The following is a 14,298-nucleotide window of genomic DNA, read 5'->3' as shown; positions in this document are numbered from 1 at the left end:
ATCCAGACTCTCGAAAAAGGTGGTTTTATCTGTTCCAAGATCTACTGCCTTAAAGGAGCCGGCTGATCGCAAAATTAATACTACGCTCATCCATATACACAGCTTCAGGGGCGATACTACGTCCTACTACTGCCTGTGCATGGATTTCCAAAGCTATAGTAAAGTGGTCAGGCACGTTACTTGAGGATTTGGATACATTCGATAAAAGCGACATTGAATTGTTTCTACGTAACATTCAGGATTCTGCAGGTTTTATGGTGGAATCCATGAAAGACCTGGGTTCAATGGCTGCAGGAATTTCTTCCATGTCTGTCTCAGCTCGTCGAGGACTGTGGCTGCACCTGTGGTTTGCCGACGCGGAATCCAGGAGAGGTGTGGAGACCCTACCCTACGTTGGATGTGTGGATCTCCACGGCTACAGCGGGTAAGTCACCTTTCCTTCCCTCAGCAGCTCCGGCTACGAAGAAACCTTTTCTTCACCTGCATCACAGTCCTTTCGGGTTACTAAACCAAGAAAGGCCAAACCGTCCAACACCTTATTTAGAGGTGGCCGACCAAAATCCAAGAAACCTGCTGCTGCGGGTTCCCAGGAACAGAAACCTGCTTCCGGTACGCCAAAGTCCTCAGCATGACGGTGGACCGCGCAGCCTGGAGGTAGGGCCGGTGGGGGTGAGACTCTGACATTTCAGTCACGTCTGGATGTCCGGCCTGGGTACAAGATATTTTGTCCCAGGGGTACCGGCTGGAATTTCAAAATCTCCCTCCTCACCGGTTCTTCAAATCGGGCTTGCTGGCTTTGCCAGCAGACAGGGCTACCCTACAGGGGGCCATCCAGATGTTGGTGGAGGCACAGGTTATTGTACCAGTTCCTCCCAGATGCAAAACACAGGTTACTATTCGAACCTTTCGTGGTACTGAAACCGGATGGTTCGGTCGGATCAATTTTGAATTTGAAATCGTTAAACCCCTATCTGAGGGAGTTCAAATTCAAAATGGAATCTCTGAGAGCAGTGATCTCAGGTCTGGAGGAGGGGGAGTTTCTGGTATCCCTGGATATCAAGGATGCGTACCTCCACGTTCCGATTTGGCTGCCGCATCAAGCTTATCTCCGATTCGCACTGTTGGACTGTCATTTTCAGTTCCAGGCCCTGCCATTCGGCCTCTCCACAGCACCAAGGGTATTCACCAAGGTGATGGCGGAAATGATGGTTCTCCGCAGGCAGGGAGTGAACATAATTCCGTTTCTGGACGATCTGCTGATAAAGGCATCGTCCAAGGAGAAGCTGTTGTGGTCCATAGCTCTCACGACCCTTCTCAGGGAACATGGTTGAATCCTGACTCTCCCAAAATCACGTTTGGAACCAACCAGGAGGTTGTCCTTTCTGGGAATTATCCTCGACACTGACGTGCAGAAGGTGTTTTTTCCAGCGGAAAAAGCGTTGGTGATACAAACAATGGTTCGCGATGTCCTGAAGCCAGCCTGGGTGTCTGTTCATCAGTGCATTCGCCTTCTGGGAAAGATGGTGGCCTCTTACGAGGCTCTGCAGTACGGGAGGTTTCTTGCTCGGTCCTTCCAACTGGATCTCCTGGACAAGTGGTCAGGATCCCATCTACACATGCACCAGAGAATACGTCTGTCGCCAAAGGCCAGGATTTCACTCCTCTGCTGGCTGCAATTACCTTACCTTCTGGAGGGTCGCAGGTTCGGGATTTAGTACTGGATCCTTCTAACCACGGATGCAAATCTCTGGGGCTGGGGCGCAGTCACTCAAGGGGAAACCTTCCAAGGAAGGTGGTCCAGTCTGGAAGCCGGCCTGCCAATAAACATTCTGGAACGAAGAGCCGTCTACAACGGTCTTCTCCAAGCGGCCCATCTTCTGAGAAATCGGGCCATTCAAGTGCAGTTTGACAATGTAACAACAGTGGCTTACATAAACTGACAGGGCGGAACAAAGAGCAGAGCTGCAATGTCAAAGGTAACGAGAATCATCCTCTGGGCAGAAAAGCACGCGTTGGCGCTGTCAGCGATCTTCATTCCGGGAGTAGACAACTGGGAAGCGGACTTCCTCAGCAGACACGATCTCCATCCAGGGGAGTGGGGTCTCCATCTGGAGGTGTTCAAGGAGGTAACAGATCTTTGGGGCATACCCCAGATCGACATGATGGCCTTTCGTCTCAACAAGAAGCTTCAGCGGTATTGTTCCAGGTCGGGGGACCCGCAAACCCTGGCCGTGGACGCCCTAGTGACTCCATGGGTGTTCCAGTCGGTGTATGTGTTTCCTCCACTCCCACTCATTCCAAGAGTTCTCAAACTCATAAGGAGAACAAGAGTTCAGGCAATCCTCATCGCTCCGGACTGGCCGAGAAGGGCTTGGTACGCGGATCTTCTGGATCTACTGCTAGAAGAGCTGAGGCCTCTTCCTCTTCGGGAGGACCTGCTGCAGCAGGGGCCGTTCGCCTATCAAGACTTACCGCTGCTACGTTTCACGGCATGGAGGTTGAACGCAAGATACTAGCTCGGAAGGGCATTCCGAACAAGGTTATTTCTACCCTGATGCAGGCTAGGAAAGGAGTAACGTCAAAACATTACCATCGTATTTGGGGAAAAATATGTATCTTGGTGTGAGTCCAAGAAGTTTCCTGCGGGGGCGTTTCAACTGGGACGTTTTCTCCTCTTCCTGCAAGCAGGTGTGGATATGGGCCTGAGGTTAGGATCCATAAAGGTCCCAATTTCGGCCCTATCCATTTTCTTCCAGAAACAGTTGGCTGCCCTCCCTGAAGTTCAGACTTTTTTTTAAGGTAGTTCTGCACATCCAACCTCCCTTTGTACCGCCTACGGCGTCTTAGGATCTTAACGTGGTGTTGCAGTTCCTCCAGTCAGACTGGTTTGAACCTCTACAGGACGTTGAGGTCAAGTTTCTCACGTGGAAGTCTGTCACTTTGTTGGCCTTAGCTTCTGCTAGACGTGTGTCGGAGTTGGGAGCTTTGTCATGTAAAAGCCCATACTTGATCTTCCATGAAGACAGAGCTGAGCTTCGGACATGTCGGCAGTTTCTTCCGAAAGTTGTATCGGCATTTCATATCAACCAACCTATTGTGGTGCCAGTTGCGACTGTCACCTCAATTTCATCAAAGTCCTTGGATGTGGTAAGGGCTCTGAAGATCTATGTGAGGAGGACTGCTCGTCACAGAAAATCGTACTCTGTTTGTCCTGTATGATCCCAAGAAAATTGGGTTTCCTGATTCTAAGCAGACGATCTTGCTGGATCAGGTTTACTATCCAGCATGCATATTCTACGGCAGGCTTGCCATGTCCTACGTCTGTTAAGGCCCACTCTACTCGTAAGGTGGGTTCTTCCTGGGTGGCTGCCCGGGGTGTCTCGGCTTTACAACTCTGCGTAGCAGCTACTTGGTCGGGGTCGAACACGTTCGCAAAGTTCTACAAGGTCGATACTTTGGCCTCTGAGGACCCTAAGTTTGGTCAATTGGTTTTGCAGGAGCCTCCGCGTTCTCCCTTCCGTTCTGGAAGCTTTGGTACATCCCCATGGTACTAATGTGGACCCCAGCATCCTCTAGAACAGGCCTGGCCAACCTGTGGCTCTCCAGCTGTTGTAAAACTACAAGTCCCATCATGCCTTGCCACAGTTTTGCTATTAGGGAATGCTAAAACTGTGGCAGGGCATGCTGGGATGTGTAGTTTCACTACATCTGGAGAGCCACAGGTTGGCCAGGCCTGCTCTAGAACGTAAGAGAAAATATGATTTTAATTACCTACCGGTAAATCCTTTTCTCGTAGTCTGTAGAGTATGCTGCGCTTCGTTATCCTGCAGTGGTTATTTGGTTCAGGGGAGGGGTCCTGGGGTGCACACCGGTAATGAGAGGTGCGACCCTGCGGAGACCTTTCAGTAGAACTGCATACAAAGAAAAAGGTTGCAGGTGCACAATTCAAACATTACCAATTTATTAATAATAATAATTGCAATAAAATTTTGCATTTTAAGCGAGGTTCTTCGCATAGTTATGGCCATAAGTAACGGCTTGCCCACCGCGTCCAGGTGACCTCATTAGTCGGGCAAGTCCCTAACATTTTGGGGGGTACAAATCTAGGGTGCGGGACCCCCCAAAATGAAGCGGCTGAGTGACCCCAGGGCAACACAAAAGTGAAAAAATATATAGTGAAAATAGGTTAGTGAGAGAGGCTGCTGAAAACAGCAGGGGTAAATTAGTGAGAGGTAATGAAGGGGGAGATAAAGTAGTGAGAGGTAAAGTAGTGAAAAGTGAAGGTAGGAAATGAATTACATTGAAACAAAACACACGATAGGGATGAAAGTAAATATGAAAATAAGTGTTAATATGTGTTGCTCCTGAGGCAAAACAGCCACAACAGTTCAGGGGGACCCACACCCCGGAAATGCACCCCCATCTGATAATCCAATATACATTTGTGCAGGACTCACCTTGCTCTGCATGCAGTCTAAGAAATGTCAGGAACCTAATTAAAACCAATATATAGGACAGGTGGATGTGGGTGCTACGACCAGGCAGAAGGGGTCTCTGGCCTTCTATTGTGTATGTGAATACACAGCATTAGATATACAGGGGAGGGGTCCTGTGGTGCACTCCGGTAATGAGAGGTGCGACCCTGTGGAGACCTTTCAGTAGAACTGCATACAAAGAAAAAGGTTGCAGGTGCACAATTCAAACACCTGGCAGAGATAAGTTTTTGGCGATTATGGATGAGATTAACGGGAGCACCTCGGCTATCAAGTTTACATATGTGTGTAGTGAAGAACAAACACAATTTTTGGATGTGCAGGTGACAATCCATGAGGGGATTATTGAAACGGAAATATTTAGTAAAGATGTAGATAGGAATACTTTCCTTCTGGCTTCTAGTCACCACCCGTTACCATTGAAGCACGGCTTACCGCTGTCTCAAATGATGCGGGTTGCTAGAATCACTAGTGATAAAGCAAAAGTTTCTGGTATCATTGATAAATTAATCACTAAATTTACCGCTAGAGGTTATGATCCCAAAATGTTGCTTGACAATAAATTACAAGTATTAAACATGTCAGAGTCAAGATTAATGCAATCCCGTAGCAGCAAACCAGGTACATTTTTACCTTGGGCGAGTAGTTTCTCCACAGCCAGTCCAGTGATTAAACATGCTACCAAGGCGTTGTGGCCTATTGTAGCTACCGATAAAGATTTGCCATGCTTTAGTGAGGTACGTCCGTTAGCGGCATTTAGGAGGGGCCGGAATCTTAAAGATAGATTGATGATCACAGATATTACAGGGAGAGGCATCCCTCGGATGCCTAATGTATATGTGAAACCTCCTGGGTGCTATAGCTGTCATAATTGCACGACTTGCAGATTTATGATAACATGCAAAACCTTTAAACATCCACATTCTCAAAAAATTTACGATATCCGACATATACTTACCTGTACGTCATCGTTTGTGGTGTATGTAATCACATGCCCTTGTGGCTTGTATTATGTAGGTCAGACCTCACGCAAATTTCGTGAGAGGATGGCCCTTCATAGGTCGGCAATCCATTTATCTTTAGGAGGTAAAACGAATGACCAACCGGTGGCCCGACACTTTAAAATGATGGGCCACTCTTTGAGTGATTTGAAAGACTTTCTAATTGACCATGTACCAGATTCCCCAAGAGGTGGAGACCGTATAAAATCTTTAATTGTTACAGAGGCACGGTGGATTGTGCGCTTGGATACAATTATCCCAACAGGATTAAATGATAAAATTAATTGGAACACTCTTCTATAATTAGTTCCAAGGGGGATAAATGGGAAAGGAAGTATTGAACAATTATGGTATATTGTAGTAGAGATAGAAATGTAGTGGTATTCGAGGGTTAATAGCGAGGGTACTCATTAAGTCTTGTGGATACTTGGGCTTGTTAGTAAGGAACAGGTTTAACTGTCTAATTGCTTATAGGTGATGATTTACAAGTGCTGTTTTTTAACATGATATGTGACTGTGTCATCTGTGTTTTATCTCCTAGCCCCGTTCACTGTCGACGCCGGAAGGATCTCAGACACTGGAGCGCAAGCAAGGTGTTGCCTAGCAACATCAACTTGCGTGTACCCGGAAGTGAGGTACGTGAGGATACTCGGCGGCTGCAGCTGTGAGCGGTTCTGGCGGGGGAGGACATGGAGACCAGCAGGTATTTAAATGTGTGTCTGTGTTTGTGTTATTTGTTTGTTGGTGAGTCCTGAAGAAGAAGCTGCGGCTTCGAAACATGTTGATGTTTAACCACAATTAAATTATATAAGAAGAGTCCTTGGAGTGCCGCGTGATTGCTGAAGGTATACACATACGCATATATACTGTATACATACACATACATACATACACATACATACATACATACATACATACAGCATACATACATTCAGTATATACACACACAGCATTTACACACATATACAGTAGCATACACAGACACACAGCATACATACATACAAACATATATATAGATATATATAGTATATACACAAATATAGCATACACATACACACAGTAGACACATACAACACACACATCCACATTAACAAATGCTTTGGTATTCGGGACATGACATTCCTCACCCTGCCACCATAATTTATTATACACTACCCCACCTCCACAAAGTCCCAACGATTAACGAGGCACAAACCTGGCTGTAGTCAGTAGGAGTGGCGGAGACAGTTAGTTACTGCCTCTCTTGTTCAGCTGTTTCCCCTCCACCTCACCTGAATCCCTCTCAAATTGAGAAGTGACTGAGAGGAGCTGCCGCTGCAGCTCCCCCTACAGGCAGCCAGCCAGCAGCCAGCCGATCGCTGACAATGTTAGGAAGCAGCTGCCGCAGCTGCGTTATGGGTACAGCCAGCCTGACCTCTAGTGGAAAAAATAAATAAATAGCGGCAGTTCTGATGGATCGACGGCCAGGGGGGGGTTCTAGGTACTCGGAAAACCCCCCTGCGTGCGCGTCTGCCCCTATTCAAGAGAAGAGAAGGGAAGGGGGGGGGGGGCGGGTGTCACATACCTGCCACAGCACGATCACACTGCGCTCCTGTCCCCGCCAACCGCACAGACAGCTGAGCGACGGCTCAGCTCTCCAATCATGTACGAGTGAAGCAGCCTGCCGCTCAGCCATTGGGGCAGGCTACTTCAGTCATACATTATTGGACAGCTGAGCCGTCGCTCAGCTGTCCTGTCTGTACGGCTGCAGTGCGGACGAGAGCGCAGCACCACAGATCGGATCGGAAGAGAGATCCGATCTGTGGTATGACAGGGGGCCCTTTTAGAAAGGGGGGCCCGGGGTACGTATCCCCGGGACCCCCCCCCTTAATCCGGCTCTGCTTCCCTGACCTCAGCTGCAGCAAACCTCCGTCCTCAATCACTCCAGACTTCCCTCCTCAGCAGAGCTTCTTCACTTCCCCCTCCTGGCCATTCTCCCCGCATTCAGCAGCACTGATACTCAGCAACTGATCCCAGACCGAAGAAAGCAGGGCCAGGACATCCTCCTCGAGGCTTGCTGAGCGACCGTGGCACTGACATCCTTGTGGTCACGGTGATTGGCAGTGCCTATGACGGCAGCACTTTGTCCCTTGGTGACGCTGAATCGGAGTGTCTACCTCCTCTGGCTCCCAGGCTGACTGCTGGGATGTCACTCATGATTGCGGCAGGATGGCGTCCGTGTGGTGGCTGCAGAGAGCCAATCTGGATCAAGCTTAGCTCGACAAGCAGAATGCTGGATGCGGAGCTGCTGACGGGGATGACAGACAGACAGCTAGTCATGGGTAAAGAAATACATTGAACTGAGATGAGACACATGACTCAGCTCAGTGGAGTTTCTCGAGACAGTGCCTTGGCACATGGCTCTTTTGGAATGCTTTGCAGACTGTGCACGTGCAGTGAATGCAGAGACTGCTGGCAGTGCTGCAACTCGTGGATGGAGTGACTCAGACATCTGAGAGTGGTCAGCTATTTGGCTACACTGATTGTGCGGTGCATCTGCGCAGACTAGTGCTGAATGAATCTGATCCATCTCCACTGAGTCTGCATTAGTGCACTGTCTAGACTCCGTTTCACAGGCAGTCAGGCACAGCAGCAGCTGCTCCCTCCCAGGGGCATGTCACCCGAGAGTGCCACTGCCCGCTCAGAATGTGGCTGTGCACAGCTGAGCCACACACATAGTGCACGCTCCCGAGTCCCGACCCACAGCTGCGGCAGCTCAGAATACAGAAGATAAGGTAATGACTGAGTGACTTGACTAATGCTAGCCATACATCAGACCAACTTCAGACCAACTTTTCTCCGACTCTCCAAACTTCCAACTGTCTAACTTGTCTGTCCAACTAAAACCGTGCTCCACACATCTAACTAACTTTTCATCAGACCAGCCAACCGACCAACTTCTCTCCAACTTGTGATGTCATGTCACCGAAGTAGGCAGACAGTGTCTCTGTGAACATTGGTATGCTGCATACCCCTATGCACCTGTTCCATCCTCTGTACACATACCCCTATGCACCTGCCTTATCACCTGTACACAAGGCACAGGGGGTTTAGCATGGCTTGCGGGGGCAGGGAGGGGGTGGCTCTGTGGATTTGGGGTGCCAGGATGCAGGAGCACTGGAGTGGAGGCTTACTGCCCACATATTAAGTGTGTTAGGGGCAATAGCTGACCACCTAACCTCATGTCTCTCTCTTTCCCACTCCCCCAAGTCTCTCGTTCTCCCACATCTCACTCTCCCACACACCCCACTTCTCTCGCTCTCCCACATGCCCACTTCTCTCATTCTCCCACATCTTGCTCTCCATCATGTCTCTCGCTTTCTCACACCTCCTACATCTCTCGCTCTCTCACACCCTCACATATCTTAAGTGTTTGACCACCTAACAATGTGTGTGGGTTGGGGGGGAATGGCTGGGCTCATAGGTGCCATGGTAGAATCTTGGTGAGGAATGCAATAGTACTGGAGGGGGGCTTACTGCCCACATGTTGCCAAGCATGAGGGGTGGGGGTGGGTGTCACAGGTGCAGCAACAGAGGTGAATTGGGTGCAGGAGCACTGGAGTGGTGTGCTTACTTACTGCCCAGATATTAAGAGGGTGAGGGGGCAATAGCTAGTTGGATGGTTGGAACGATATCTTCCTGATTCATAAGACTAAGCATAAGATTATATGACACACACATTGACACGTACTGCAACCTCTGGCTCTCCCTGACTGTGACGGACTGTGAGAGGCTACCAGCGGCTATCTTGACCCACCAAACTTGGAGTGACTCGAATAATTTGAACTACTAAATAATTTGAGTCATTGTGTTGAGAAATGCATTCAGTAGCCATCTCTACAGCCAGCAGCCTCATCACGGTGTCGGGCGGGCGTCTTGATGCTGGTATGCCAGTGGTTCTCAAACTCTGTGCCGTGGCATCCTGGGGTGCCTCAGGACACTTACAGGGGCACCTTGGATTTGTAGTCCAGGACCAATTCAAATGATTTATGGTCAGTGTAATAGGCAGTACCAGTGACGGTGGCTGTCAGTCATAAAATGTGTGGACAAACAGAAGCAAATATTGTCTCTCAACACATAACTGAACCTAAATTAAACAGGATTTTAATACCTACCGGTAAATCCTTTTCTCCTACTCCGTAGAGGATGCTGGGGTCCACTTCAGTACCATGGGGTATAGACGGTTCCACAGGAGCCATGGGCACTTTAAGACTTTTCCAGAGTGTGAACTGGCTCCTCCCTCTATGCCCCTCCTCCAGACCTCCGTATAGGAACTGTGCCCAGGGAGACGGACATTTTCGAGAAAGGATTTACTTTTAAGTTAACGGTGAGATTCATACCAGCTCACACTTCAACCATGCCGCACAACATGGCATTCAACAGAACAAATGCCAACGGGCATGAACTATTGCAGCAAATAATTTGAACACAACACTTGTGTACTATAACAAAATAACAACTGCAGGCAAATTTACGCACTTGGTTAGGTGCCCAGCATCCTCTATGGACTAGGAGAAAAGGATTTACCGGCAGGTATTAAAATCCTGTTTTCTCATACGTCCTAGAGGATGCTGTGGTCCACTTCAGTACCATGGGGTTATACCAAAGCTCCAGTACGGGCGGGAGAGTGCAGATGACCCTGCAGCACCAATTTACCAAACTGTAGGTCCTCATCGGCCAAGGTGTCAAACTTGTAAAACTTAGCAAATGTGTTTGCCCCTGACCAAGTAGCTGCTCGGCAAAGCTGTAATGCCGAGACCCCCTGGGCAACCGCCCAGGATGAGCCCACCTTCCTAGTAGAATGGGCAGTCACCGAATTCGGTACGTGCAATTCTGCCGTAGAATGAGTGTGCTGAATCGTACCTCAGATCCAGCGCGCAATCGTCTGCTTAGAAGCAGGACACCCAATCTTGTTGGGAGCATACAGTACAAACAGAGCCTCTGTTTTCCTTATCCGAGTTGTTCTTGCGACATAGATTCTGAAAGCCCTGACCACATCCAGAGACTTTGAAGCAGCGAAGGTGTCAGTAGCCACTGGCAACACAATAGGTTGGTTTATATGGAGAGAAGAAATTGCTGACGAGTTCTTAACTCAGCCCTATCTTCATGAAAAACCAAGTAAGGGCTCTTGTGTGACAAGGCCTCCAACTCAGACACCCGCCTTGCGGATGCCAAGGCCAACAGCATGACCACTTTCTAAGTGAGAAAGTTCAACTCTATCTCCTGTAGAGGTTCAAACCAATCCGACGGAAGGAACTGCAACACCAAGTTAAGATCCCATGGTGCCACAGGAGGCACAAATGGAGGTTGGATGTGCAGAACCCCTTTCACGAATGTCTGAACTTCTGGAAGGGAGGCCAATTGTTTCTGAAAGAAAACGGACAAGGCCGAAATCTGCACCTTGATTGACCCCAATCGTAGGCCCGCATCCACACCCGCCTGGAGAAAATGGAGAAAAAGTCCTAATTGAAACTCTTCCGTTGGAGCCTTCTTGGTTTCACACCAAGATACATATTTTCTCCAAATACGGTGGTAATGTCTAGACGTTACTCCCTTCCTGCCCTGAATAAGAGTGGGAATGACTTCTTTGGGAATACCCTTTCGGCCTAGGATCCGGCGCTCAACAGCCATGCCGTCAAACGTAGCCGCGGTAAGTCTTGATACACGCACGGCCCCTGCTGCAACAGGAAGAGGAAGAGGCTGGGGATCTTCTATGAGTAACTCCTGAAGATCTGGATACCAAGCCCTCCTTGGCCTGGGACAATTAGGATTGCTCGAACGCCTGTTCTTCTTATGAGCTTGAGAACATTCGGAATGAGTGGAAGTGGAGGGAAGACATATACCAACCGAAACACACACTGGGTCACTAGTGCATCCACTGCTATTGCTTGAGGGTCTCCCGACCTGGAACAATATCTCTGAAGCTTCTTGTTGAGACGAGATGCCATCATGTCTACTTGAGGAACTCCCCAAAGACCTGTCACCTCTGCAAAGACTTCTTGGTGGAGGCCCCATTCTCCTGGAAGGAGATCGTGTCTGCTGAGGAAGTCTGCTTTCCAGTTGTCCACTCCCGGAATGAAAATTGCCGTCAGAGCTCTTGCATGTCTTTCTGCCCAGAGAAGGATCTTTGTCACCTCTGCCATTGCCGCTCTGCTTTTTGTTCCACCCTGACGGTTTATGTACGCGACTGCTGTTACATTGTTCGACTGGATCTGTACGGGTTGATCTTGAAGAAGATGGACCACTTGTAGAAGGCCATTGTAAATGGCTCTCAATTCCAGTATGTTTATGTGGAGACAAGCTTCTTGACTTGACCACCTTCCTTGGAAGCTTTCCCCCTGTGTGACTGCTCCCCAGCCTCGGAGACTTGCATCCGTGGTCACCAGGATCCAGTCTTGAATCCCGAACCTGCGTCCCTCTAGGAGGTGAGAACTGTGTAGCCACCACAGGAGCGAAATTCTGGCTTTGGATGACAGGATTATCCTCTGATGCATGTGTAGATGGGATCCAGACCACTTGTCCAATAGGTCCCACTGTAACACTCTGACATGGAATCGGCCAAACTGTATGGCCTCGTAGGCCGCAACCATCTTTCCCAACAACCGAATGCATTGATGAATCGACACTCTTGTTGGTTTCAGAATTTGTTTGACCATTCTCTGGATTTCCATAGCCTTTTCTATTGGAAGAAATACCCTCTGTACTTCTGTGTCCAGTATCATCCCTAGAAAGGACAATCTTGTCGTCGGTTCCAATTGTGATTTGGAAAATGTATGATCCAACCGTGGTGTTGAAGTACTATCAGGGAGAGTGCAATGTTCTGCACCAACCTTTCCCTGGACCTTGCCTTTATCAGGAGATCGTCCAGGTAAGGAATGATATTGACTCCTTGCTGTCGAAGGAGGACCATCATCTCCTTGGTGAACACCCTCGGTGCCGTGGAGAGTCCGAACGGCAACGTATGAAATTGGTAATGACAATCCTGTACTGCGAATCTCAGATAAGCTTGATGCGGAGGATAAATGGGAACATGTAAGTAGGCATCTTTTATGTCCACTGACACCATGAATTCCCCCTCCTCCAGACTGGAAATCACTGCCCTCAGAGATTCCATCTTGAACTTGAACCTTTGCAGGTAGAGATTCAGAGTTTTCAGGTTTAGAATCGGTCTGACCGAGCCGTCCGGCTTCGGAACTACAAATAGGCTTTAATAAAACCCTTCTCCTCATTTTAACAAGGGAACCAGGACAATTACTTGATACTGACACAATTTTTGTATTGCTGCTGCAACCACTTCCCTGTCCGGGATAGAAGCTGGTAAGGCCGATTTGAAAAATCAGCATGGGGGAATGTCTTGAAACTCCAGTTTGTACCCTTGGGACACTATTTGTATGACCCACGGGTCCAGGCCAGATTGAACCCAGAAGTGACTGAAGAGTTTCAGACGTGCCCCCACCTGAGCGGACTCCCACAAGTGTGCCCCAGCGGCATGCTGAAGCTTTGGCAGGAACAGAGGTTGATTTCTGCTCCTGTGATCCTGAAGACACTGTGGACTTTTTTCCTTTTCCCCATCCTCTACCCGCAAAAAAAGGGGAACCTTTACCCTTTTTGTATTTATTGGGCCGAAAGGACTGCATCTGAGAGTGATGTGTCTTTTTCGCCGGTGCAGGAGCATAAGGCAAGAATGTCGACTTACCTGCGGTAGCCGCAGAAACTAAAGCATCCAGACCATCCCCAAACAAGGCCTCACCTTTGTACAGGAGAGCCTCCATATTCCTTTGGGAATCTGCGTCAGCATTCCATTGGCGAATCCACAACGCCCTCTGTGCTGAGATTGCCATGGTAGCGGCTCTTGATCCCAAGAGACCAATATCTTTCATGGCTAGCCGCAGAAACTAAAGCATCCAGACCATCTCCAAACAAGGCCTCACCTTTGTACAGGAGAGCCTCCATATTCCTTTGGGAATCTGCGTCAGCATTCCATTGGCGAATCCACAACGCCCTCTGTGCTGAGATTGCCATGGTAGCGGCTCTTGATCCCAAGAGACCAATATCTTTCATGGCTTCTAGCATATACGCAGCAGCGTCTTTGATATGACCTAACGTTAGGAGTATCTCGTCTCTATCTATTGTGTCAATTTCTGATGACAAGTTTTCTGACCATTTTTCAATAGCACTACTCACCCACGCACAGGCAATGGTAGGCCTGAGAAGTGTCCCATTTGCCACATAAATAGATTTTAACGTAGTCTCTAACTTGCGGTCTGCCGGCTCTTTTAGTGAAGCCGTCCCAGGCGCAGGGAGAATCACCTTTTTTGTTAACCGTGACAGGGCACTGTCTAAAACGGGGGGTGACTCCAACCTTTTCCTGTCCTCTGCAGGGAAAGGGTAAGCTACCTGAATTCTTTTAGGAATCTGAAATTTCTTTTCAGGGTTTGCCCAGACTCCCTCAAAGAGACTGTTCAGCTCATGAGATGGAGGAAAAGTTACATTAATCTTCTTTCCTTTATAAAAGTAAGCCTTCTCCCGTGGTAAAGGAGGGGGCTCTGTAACTTCTAACACCTCCTTTATAGCAATAATCATGTATTGTATGTTTTTTGCTAACTTTGGATCTATTCCCCTGGAATCACTAGTGTCGACACAGGAGTCAGAGCCAGTGTCGGTATCAGTTTGTACAACTTGTGCAAATTATCTTTTATGTGACCCAGAGGGGTCCCCTGTGGATGAAAAAGCAGAACTCTGCATCTTCGACAGATTTTCTCCAA

The sequence above is a fragment of the Pseudophryne corroboree genome, chromosome 6, assembly GCF_028390025.1.
Source record: "Pseudophryne corroboree isolate aPseCor3 chromosome 6, aPseCor3.hap2, whole genome shotgun sequence".
Taxonomy (NCBI): Eukaryota; Metazoa; Chordata; class Amphibia; order Anura; family Myobatrachidae; genus Pseudophryne; species Pseudophryne corroboree.
The sequence above is the reverse complement of the archived record's forward strand: the minus strand, read 5'-3'. Positions refer to the sequence as shown.